At 18.7% G+C, this 9,271-nt stretch overlaps 1 long non-coding RNA gene across 1 annotated transcript; it reads left to right on the top strand.

The window, feature by feature from the left end:
- Window positions 1-7,603: 7,603 nt before the first annotated feature.
- LOC112720279 (uncharacterized) lies at window positions 7,604-9,002 on the top strand. Its single transcript, XR_003162110.3, has 2 exons — window positions 7,604-8,078; window positions 8,695-9,002. It is a non-coding gene; the product is annotated as an uncharacterized lncRNA (long non-coding RNA).
- The last annotated feature ends 269 nt before the right edge of the window (window positions 9,003-9,271 follow it).

The following is a 9,271-nucleotide window of genomic DNA, read 5'->3' as shown; positions in this document are numbered from 1 at the left end:
TGACACCTCACTTTCATTAGTTGATAATGCATTAAATATTAATTTTATATAATTATAATAAATATATTTTCCTAAATTAGTATAATCATACATTATTCATTAAATGTTAATTGTAATATAAATATAATAAAGATATTTTTGTAAAATAAATTTAGAAGAGAGAATAGTGCTTTCATTTTAGAAGAAAAATGAATTTATGAAAAATTGACACCTCACTTCAATTAGTTAGAGAAAAATACAATTTTAGTATATTAAGTAGAAGTATATTATTATTATTATTATTGTTGTTGTTGTTGTTGTTGTTGTTATTATTATTAAAAATATTTTTGATTGATAATTGATAAGTAGTTTAATAATGTATTAAATATGAATTTTATATAATTATGCATTATTCATTAAATGCATTCATTTTGGAGGGAAAATGAATTCATGAGGAATTCACACCTCACTCATTAGTTGAAAAAAATCCAATTTTAATATATTAAGTAGATTATATAAATAGAAATACTTGCTAATAAGTATATATAAAAGAGGAGATATATAATTATATATAATATAATTGCTATATATGTAACATATATAAATTATTATAATTATAGAGACTTACTATAATTATATTAAATTTAATTATGAATGTAAACAAATAAAAGTGATAATAATTAATATTATTTTTTTCTTTTTTATATTTAATATTTACCGTAAATATAAAAAATATTGAGAAAAAAAGTAGATACTGACTTTATTTTATTTTATTTTACGTCATGGATTTCTTTACTAAAATGAATGGAGGAAAAAAAATCTTTATGATTATATATCAATCTCAATCACAATAAATAAGATGAATCGGTTGAGTAATTAACAAATTTACCAAAAAATCCATTCTTTATTTTCATTAAATATTTATATTAATTCAATTAGATGAGTATTTTAATAAAAGAAAAGATTATTATTATTATTATTATTATTATTATTATTATTATTATTATTATTATTGAATAATAACGATAATTATCGTTATTAATATTAAATTGATTATTAATATATATATATATATATATATATATATATATATATATATATATATATTGTTGCTTCTACTATCGTCCAATAATATTTTCTTTCATTTGTTAATTAATTAAACTTGGTTATTTATATTAAATATATTTAATGATTACTAAAAATTAATCATATAATTATCATTATTATTAATAACTAATTATTAATAATCAATTTATATTTTTCTAAAATATAATTTTCTATATTATTATTATTATTATTATTATTATTATTATTATTATTATTATATAGGTCATCATTAAAATAATAACTTGTCACTAATAAAATTTTAGGATAATGAATAAAAATAGAATTATATTAATATAATTAAAATCAATATAATTAAAATAGTTAAAAATATTTTTGATTGATAATTAGGTTAATAATGCATTAATTATTGATTTTATATAATTATAATAGAGATATTTTTTAAATTAATATAATTATGAATTATTCATTAAATGCTAAGTATAATATTGTTATATAATTATAATTAAGATAATTTTCTGAAATAAATTTAAAAGAAATTAGTATAATTATAATAAAGAGATTATCTTAAATTAGTATAATTATGTATCATTCATTACATATTAATTATAATATAATTATATCAATTAAAGATAATTTTTAAAAATAAATTTAAAAGAGAGAAATAGTGCAATCATTTTGGAAGAAAAATGGGTTCACAAGAAAGTACCTCACTTTCATTAGTTGGAGAAAAACACAATTTTAGTATATTAAATAGAAGTGGATTGGTATAAATTATGATAGATTACATAACATTTGAAAAGAAAATAAAATGAATAAGAAGAAAATAAAAATAAATAGAATAGATAGAAAACTACAATAAAATAAATTAAATGTGAGAATTTTTTTGGTACATTTCATATCACATTCGTTTCAATAATAATAATAATAAATAAAAATACGTCAACTTGATTTCTAAGAAAAAATGATGAGATAAAATCATAATACAGTTCTAAAGTAAAAGCTTAAATTAGAACATAATATCATTACATAACACATATTGAAAGTAATTTCACACTACAATATATCACAAACAGATAAATGACTTAAATTTAAATACAAAACAGTTTTTATTTATACATACATGATCTATAAATACTTCATAGATAACATATCTTATAGAGCTCCGAATGATAAGCACGAAAGTTGGAGAGTGTGTAGTTTGTATCCACGATAGTTGTCTTCTTGCAACGATGCCTCATAGGAAGAAAAAGAATTGTTGTAAAAGCTATCAAATGAAAGAGTAATTGGTAAACGAATGATATTTTCTTCTAGCATACATGGTCTTTTATAGTGGTAAAATAAAAATAGAAGGAATCAAATTTTATATTTTTATATTAGGAATAGAATTTGATATTTATCCTAATAAAATTATTATTATTATCAATATAAATGGGTTAACAACTTGCCACTAATAAAATAATTGGATAATGAATAAGAATTAGAAGGATATGAATATAATTAAAATATTTAAAAATATTTTTGATTGATAATCAGTTTAATAATGCATTAAATATTGATTTTATATAATTATAATAAAGATATTTTCTTAAATGAGTATAATTATGTATTATTCATTAAAATAATAAAAAATATTTTTAATTAATAATTGATAAGTAGTTTAATAATAAATTAAATATTGATTTTATATAATTAAAATAAAGATATTTTTCTAAATTAGTATAATTATGCATTATTCATTAAATGCATTCATTTTGGAGGGAAAATGGGTTCACGAGAAAGTGACACCTCACTTTCATTAGTCGGGAAAAAATCCAGTTTCAGTGAAGACAACTCGATGAGGTATTTCATGGATGTGATGCATTGTAAATGATTGTGGCAAAAGACAATCGAACTGGAACATTAGACGATAAGAATAACTTAGAGTAATAACAAATAAAAAATTATTAAAAGAATAATATAATAGAATGAGTATATGAAAAATATTATAAAAAATTATAAATTGTACCTTAAAAGGATCAACTTCAATAAAAAATAAAGAATACATTCTTATTCTATGAAGTAGTAAAAAAGAAAAAATACTAAATATAAAATTATGAATTGACTCTCAAATTTAGATTCATGTACCACAGGAAAACACTATATATAGACTTTAGTAAAACAAAAATAAATATGTAAATTACCTATTATTAAGGTAATTTTTTAATAATGCATTAAATATTGATTTGATACAATTATAATGAATATATGCTCCTAAATTAGTATAATTATATATTAATTTCATCATATCACGGGTAACAAAGATTTTTTATTATTAGTATTACTATTACTGATATTATTATTATCATTAAAATGAATAAAAGTGTTTTTAATTGATAATTGATAAGTAGTTTAATAGTGTATTAAATTTTGATTTGATACAATTATAATGAAGATATATTTCTAAATTAGTATAATTATATATTATTCATTAAATATTAATTACAATATAATTATATTAAAGATATTTTTTATAAAATAATTTAAAAAAATTATTTGATATACGTGAATCGGGTAACAAAGATTTTTTATTATTATTATTACTATTATTGATATTATTATTATCATTAAAATTATTAAAAGTATTTTTAATTGATAATTGATAAATAGTTTAATAATGCATTAAATATTGATTTGATATAATTATAATGAAGATATGTTGCTAAATTAGTATAATTATATATTATTCATTTAGTATTAATATAATATAATTACAATAAAATAATTTAGAATAGAAAAAAAATTTTATTCGTTTTGGAGGGAAAACGGACGCATGAGAGATCGACACGTCACCTTTAGTAGTTGAGGAAAAACCCAGTTTTAGTATATTAAGTAGATAGATTACAATAAAATGGTCCGAGTTATAACCAATAACCACTGTGTCCATGAAAAAAAAAAAAAAAACTGGCAATTCGATAATTTTACATAAATTTAATTGGAACTATGGTTTTTTTTATGTAATTAAGAGTTTTTTATCCGCCTATCATCACTTAATGAACGATATTAAAATGTAAATCACTAATTAAGTATATATTACTAAGAAGATTGTTGTTTCCCACTATATGTGTGTGTTAACTAAACAGAAAACAAATGTACATATATTTAGATAAAAAAATGTATTATATAATAATAATAATAATAATAATAATAATAATAATAATAATAATAATAATAATAATAATATATTTTTAACAAAATTAACTATTACCGTGTTTTTCATTTCTAACAAATAATTTTTATTTTTAAGTAATATAAAATAATTTAAATAATTTTATATTTTTAATTAAAAACAATACCACATAGTAATTAATCTTAATAAATAACAAATATTTTTGTATGTGTTTATATGTTTTACATTTATTTATTTTAAAACAAAAGATTACACTTATCATTTTAAAAATAATATATATTAAATATATTTATTATGTAACTAATATGTATTTATAAAGCTTATTAATACTCTCTTTTTAGGTTGCATTTAAAATAAGCACAATAATTTTGTATGTATAATTTAATGTGTCACTTTTATGAATCACTAAATTTATTAAATGAAAATTAATAGATGTTACAAAAGAAAAGTATTTTTTATTTATTAAGAATGCATTAAATTATTTTTAATATTAAAAAATTATTTTAAAAATTCATTTCATTCCATCATCGTTTATGTCATATAAATGTAATTATAAACAGAAAAAAAATATTGATAGACTTTATAAATATAGAATATATTAATTTTTATATATATATAATATATAATATTTAAAAATAATAAGTGTAATTTTTTGTTTTAAAATAAATAAATATAAAGTATATAAATAAATACAAAAATATTTTTATTTATTAAGAGTAATTATTATGTAATATTATTTTAATTACAAAATATAAAATGATAAGTTATTTTATATTACTTGAATAATTAGATTATTCGTTAAAAAAATTAAATACATTGTAATAGTTAATTTTGTTAAAAGCATATTATTGTATAATACAAATTTTTATCTAAATATTTGTAAATTTATTCAAAATATTACATATGATACTATTTCAACAGAATTAACTATTATATAATAATATATTTTATAATGTGCACAAAATATCGTATGATGTTACTATACGTTTTAATATTATATATAATCTATGAATCATGTTACTTTGTCGAGTTATCATGTTTGCGTATCAGACATATTTTAGATACAATATTATAGATAATTGTTTGATATGTATGTCTTCTATATCCAACTGTCTTAATAAAAAAAATAATTTTGGACACGTTTAAATACACCAAAATAATATTATGTGTTAGCATGTTCAACTTTATTCTTAATATATATTCTTAAAATAAATTTAGAAATAGTATATATTATTATTTATTAAGAAACTATTTTTAATATTTTATATAATTAAAAAAGATATTAAAAATAGTTAAAAAATTAATTTATATTTTATATATACTTTATTTTCGTGTCTTATAAGAATTTGAAATTCGTGTCTCTGTGTTCTGTATCTGTAAATTAATTAAATTTTATTTTATATATATTACTTAATAAATAATTAAATTATTATATTCAAAAAATTTATTAATTAACAGCTTTTGTTAAATATATTATTATATAATATAATTTTTTAATAAAATATTTATAAAAATATAATTTATTTAAAAAATTATATATAATACATATTAACTTTCTTTGTTTTTTTTATGTTTTTTTTAGACAAACTCATAATATATGAGTATAATTACATACAATAACTGATTTACATTTTAATTCAAATAGTATATCGTATATATATTATTTTGAGAAAGGTATAGAAAGAATCAGTATATCTGTGTGATTATATTTTTGCAATAACTAACCTAATTTTATATACAATTTTGATATTTTTAATTATATGAGCTTTATTAGTTTAAGTCGTACTAATATAAGTGAGTGTATAATTGGTAGGCATGCATTCGAAAATATATTATTTATTCAATTTTTTAAAAAAAATTTAAAAAACACAAAAAAAGTTAATATTTTTATATATTATATATAATTTTTAAATAAATTATATTTTTACAAATATTTTGATAAAAACTTATATTATATAATAATATATTTAACAAAAATAGTTAGTTAATAAATTTTGAATATAATAATCTAATTATTTGTCAAATAATATAAAATAAATTTTATGTATTTTATATTTTTATGCTGCAATTTAAAATAGCTTTTAATATAATTTTTAATATTATAAAAGTTTTCTTGCATAATATTTAATTTTAATGAATAAAAAATACTTATAATTTTATATTTATTTATTTAAAAATAAAAAATTATGTTGTTATTTAAAGTATAGTATATAAAAAAGTATTTATTTAATTATATACTAGAATATTCTATATTTATTAGAATTCATTAATGCATTTTTTTATATTAGTTTTTTACTTTTATTTAATAAAATCTAATATTGTATATAAATATGACACAGTTAATGCACATATAATTATTGTGCTCATTTTAAACATTGTCAAATAATTTTTTGATACTTAGTAGATGTTTTTTTTCCTCTTATTTAGTTAAATATAATTATTAATAGGGATATTATTATTATTATTATTATTATTATAATAATGAAAATCTTAAACATTAATCTCTACTCTCTAGGCATCAGTGAAACAGCAACAAACTAAGCTCTCACAATGGCCATCGACGTAATTCCTTTCTACACAATCTATAAAGCAAGCGGCATTATTATCTGGACATTTTCCTTTACCCTTGGCTTAGACCTTCCTTTCGCCTTCAACCATTATTGTGCCACTTGTTGCTTCTGCAATAATTGGTAAAATCTAATTAAACCCAATGTCATTAGAATTTTCGTGTGCATCGAAATAATTAAGGGGTTCTTTAACAAAAAAATAATAAATAAATAACTTTATGAAAAATAATTTATTTTCTCATGTTGAAAGGATATTTATTTGATTAAGCTTTGAAATGAGTTTTATTACCTGAAGCCAATAGCACAGCTACGAAAAGAATGCACAAGAAGATTTTTGGAGCCATTCTACGAAAATCACCTTGTATTCTTTTGTATTCTTCGAATAAAAGATTACGAATACAATGTCATCTATTTTTTAGATTATTTATAGTGTCACGGAAAACTAATTTTTATTTGTTAGAATATATTAAAATTAATTAGTATTTATTATCACATAACTAATTCTATTATTAATTACTATTAGTTATTAATTACACATCATAGTTAATTCTGATTATAACAAATTTAATATTGTTAGAGAATAAATTTATAATAATAGGATCATAGTTGTAATTGGTTATTTCTGATAGAATTTGTTAGAAATGGAACAAAAACAATTGTACATTATACAAATAGATACTGTATGAAGTTTGTAAATTCCTTGAAGTTCATTCATTCAATGAAAATCACCTTTGCCGAATTTCTTTTTTTTCTCTCGTTCATCTCTCTCTCAACTCTACGAGGACACACAAAAAAACACCTTTCTAAGCTTACTTTCAACATTTATTATTAACGCTATTTGTCCTATGTAAATATTTGTTATAAGATATGATAATTTTATTATTTCAATTCTTTTATTATTTATAAATATCTTTTTATATATTGTATTATTTTACACAATTAGAACAAACATAATTTTTTTTTCTATTATTTTCTCTTATTTTTTTAACACTGCTAATATAATATCTTTTAAATTAAGGAAAAGTATTCGTAATTAATGAGATAAGACTCTATTTAGTTACTCAGTTAACTTTTATTCAATATTAGGTTTAATTTATTTTTGTCATCATAATTAAAATATCATATTAGGTTAGTTTATTTTTACAAGAGTCTATAAATAACCTAACCAATATGAAAGATAAGTCATACTTTTTCAAGAAAGCAAAAGAACACACAAAGTAATTTTGGCAGAATGGCAACTAATGCTGCTCCAAAGCTTTTTTTGTGTATTCTTTTTGTGACTTTTCTTTTCACTTCAGGTAGAAAATTGTGTCTTAAATTTTTAGTGATACTATATCATAAAATTATTTATGATAGTAGTTTAAACATTTAAATACAAATACATAAATGATTATATATTTAACTTAATGAATATAAAATATAGAGTTAAATACGATTTTGGTCTTTAAAGTAAAGGTCGAAAATTTTTTTCGTCTCCAACCCTTTTTTTTGCATAATAAATCATTCCTAAAGTTTAACTTGATTTTAAAATCATACTTATCGATTTTAAGGACTAAAATCGTACGGAAGTAGTAGCGAAAGTAGAGAGAGATAAATCGTGGACAATTTCTTATTCTTTCTTTTTCCATTCTTCTTCTTCTCTTTCCTCTTTGCAAGAGTAAAAATACTTTCTTTCTCTTATTTTTTTTATTTTATAATTTTTTTGTTATGGGTAATTTAGTCTAAAATTTTAAGATTTAAGTAACAATGACGATTTTAAAACTTAATTCTAAACTTTAGAGACAATTTTATATGCAAAAGAAAAATTCGAGATGGAAAAAATTTTCAACTTATACCTTGACGATTAAAATCGTACTTAACCCTAAAATATATTTAAATATTATACTTATCTATCAATTGTGTTGATTATTGCAGACGCAAGAAGTGGCACCGTGCATAGGACTTCAACAATGTCTTGCGAAGACAAAAAAGAACAAAATTGTAACGATAATGAATGCAAGAAAGCCTGTGTCGAAATTAAACACTTCCAAGTTGGTCACTGTACTCCCACAAGAGGTTGTTGCTGCTACAGTGATAATAGGTTAATTTGAGTGCTCTTCTCGTTATGTTTGTTCACATGCATATGTATTTGAACAAACATATCTTTTTGTGTATTCCGTGATAAAAATAAATTTGTGGAGAATTATTGAAATAAAAAGTTATTGAAGTCCTTTTTACTTTAATATGATGTGTGCTTGTTTATTATAAAATTAATAATAAATATTAAATAGTTAGTTGTGGTTGTTGGGGTATGACTTATGATTTATGAACTATGATGCACGATACGCAAAATGACACGATACAAAATATGTTGAACATACATATAAAATATAAAATATTTTTTAGATAATTGTAATAATATTTTGATATTTTATTATATTAAAACATAAATTAATTTTTTTAATTATTTTAACATCTTATTTTAATTATATAAAGTATTTAAAATATTTTT

The sequence above is a fragment of the Arachis hypogaea genome, chromosome 2 (genome assembly GCF_003086295.3).
Source record: "Arachis hypogaea cultivar Tifrunner chromosome 2, arahy.Tifrunner.gnm2.J5K5, whole genome shotgun sequence".
Taxonomy (NCBI): Eukaryota; Viridiplantae; Streptophyta; class Magnoliopsida; order Fabales; family Fabaceae; genus Arachis; species Arachis hypogaea.
Note: the sequence above shows the minus strand (reverse complement) of the source record. Positions and strands in the feature narration are given on the sequence as shown.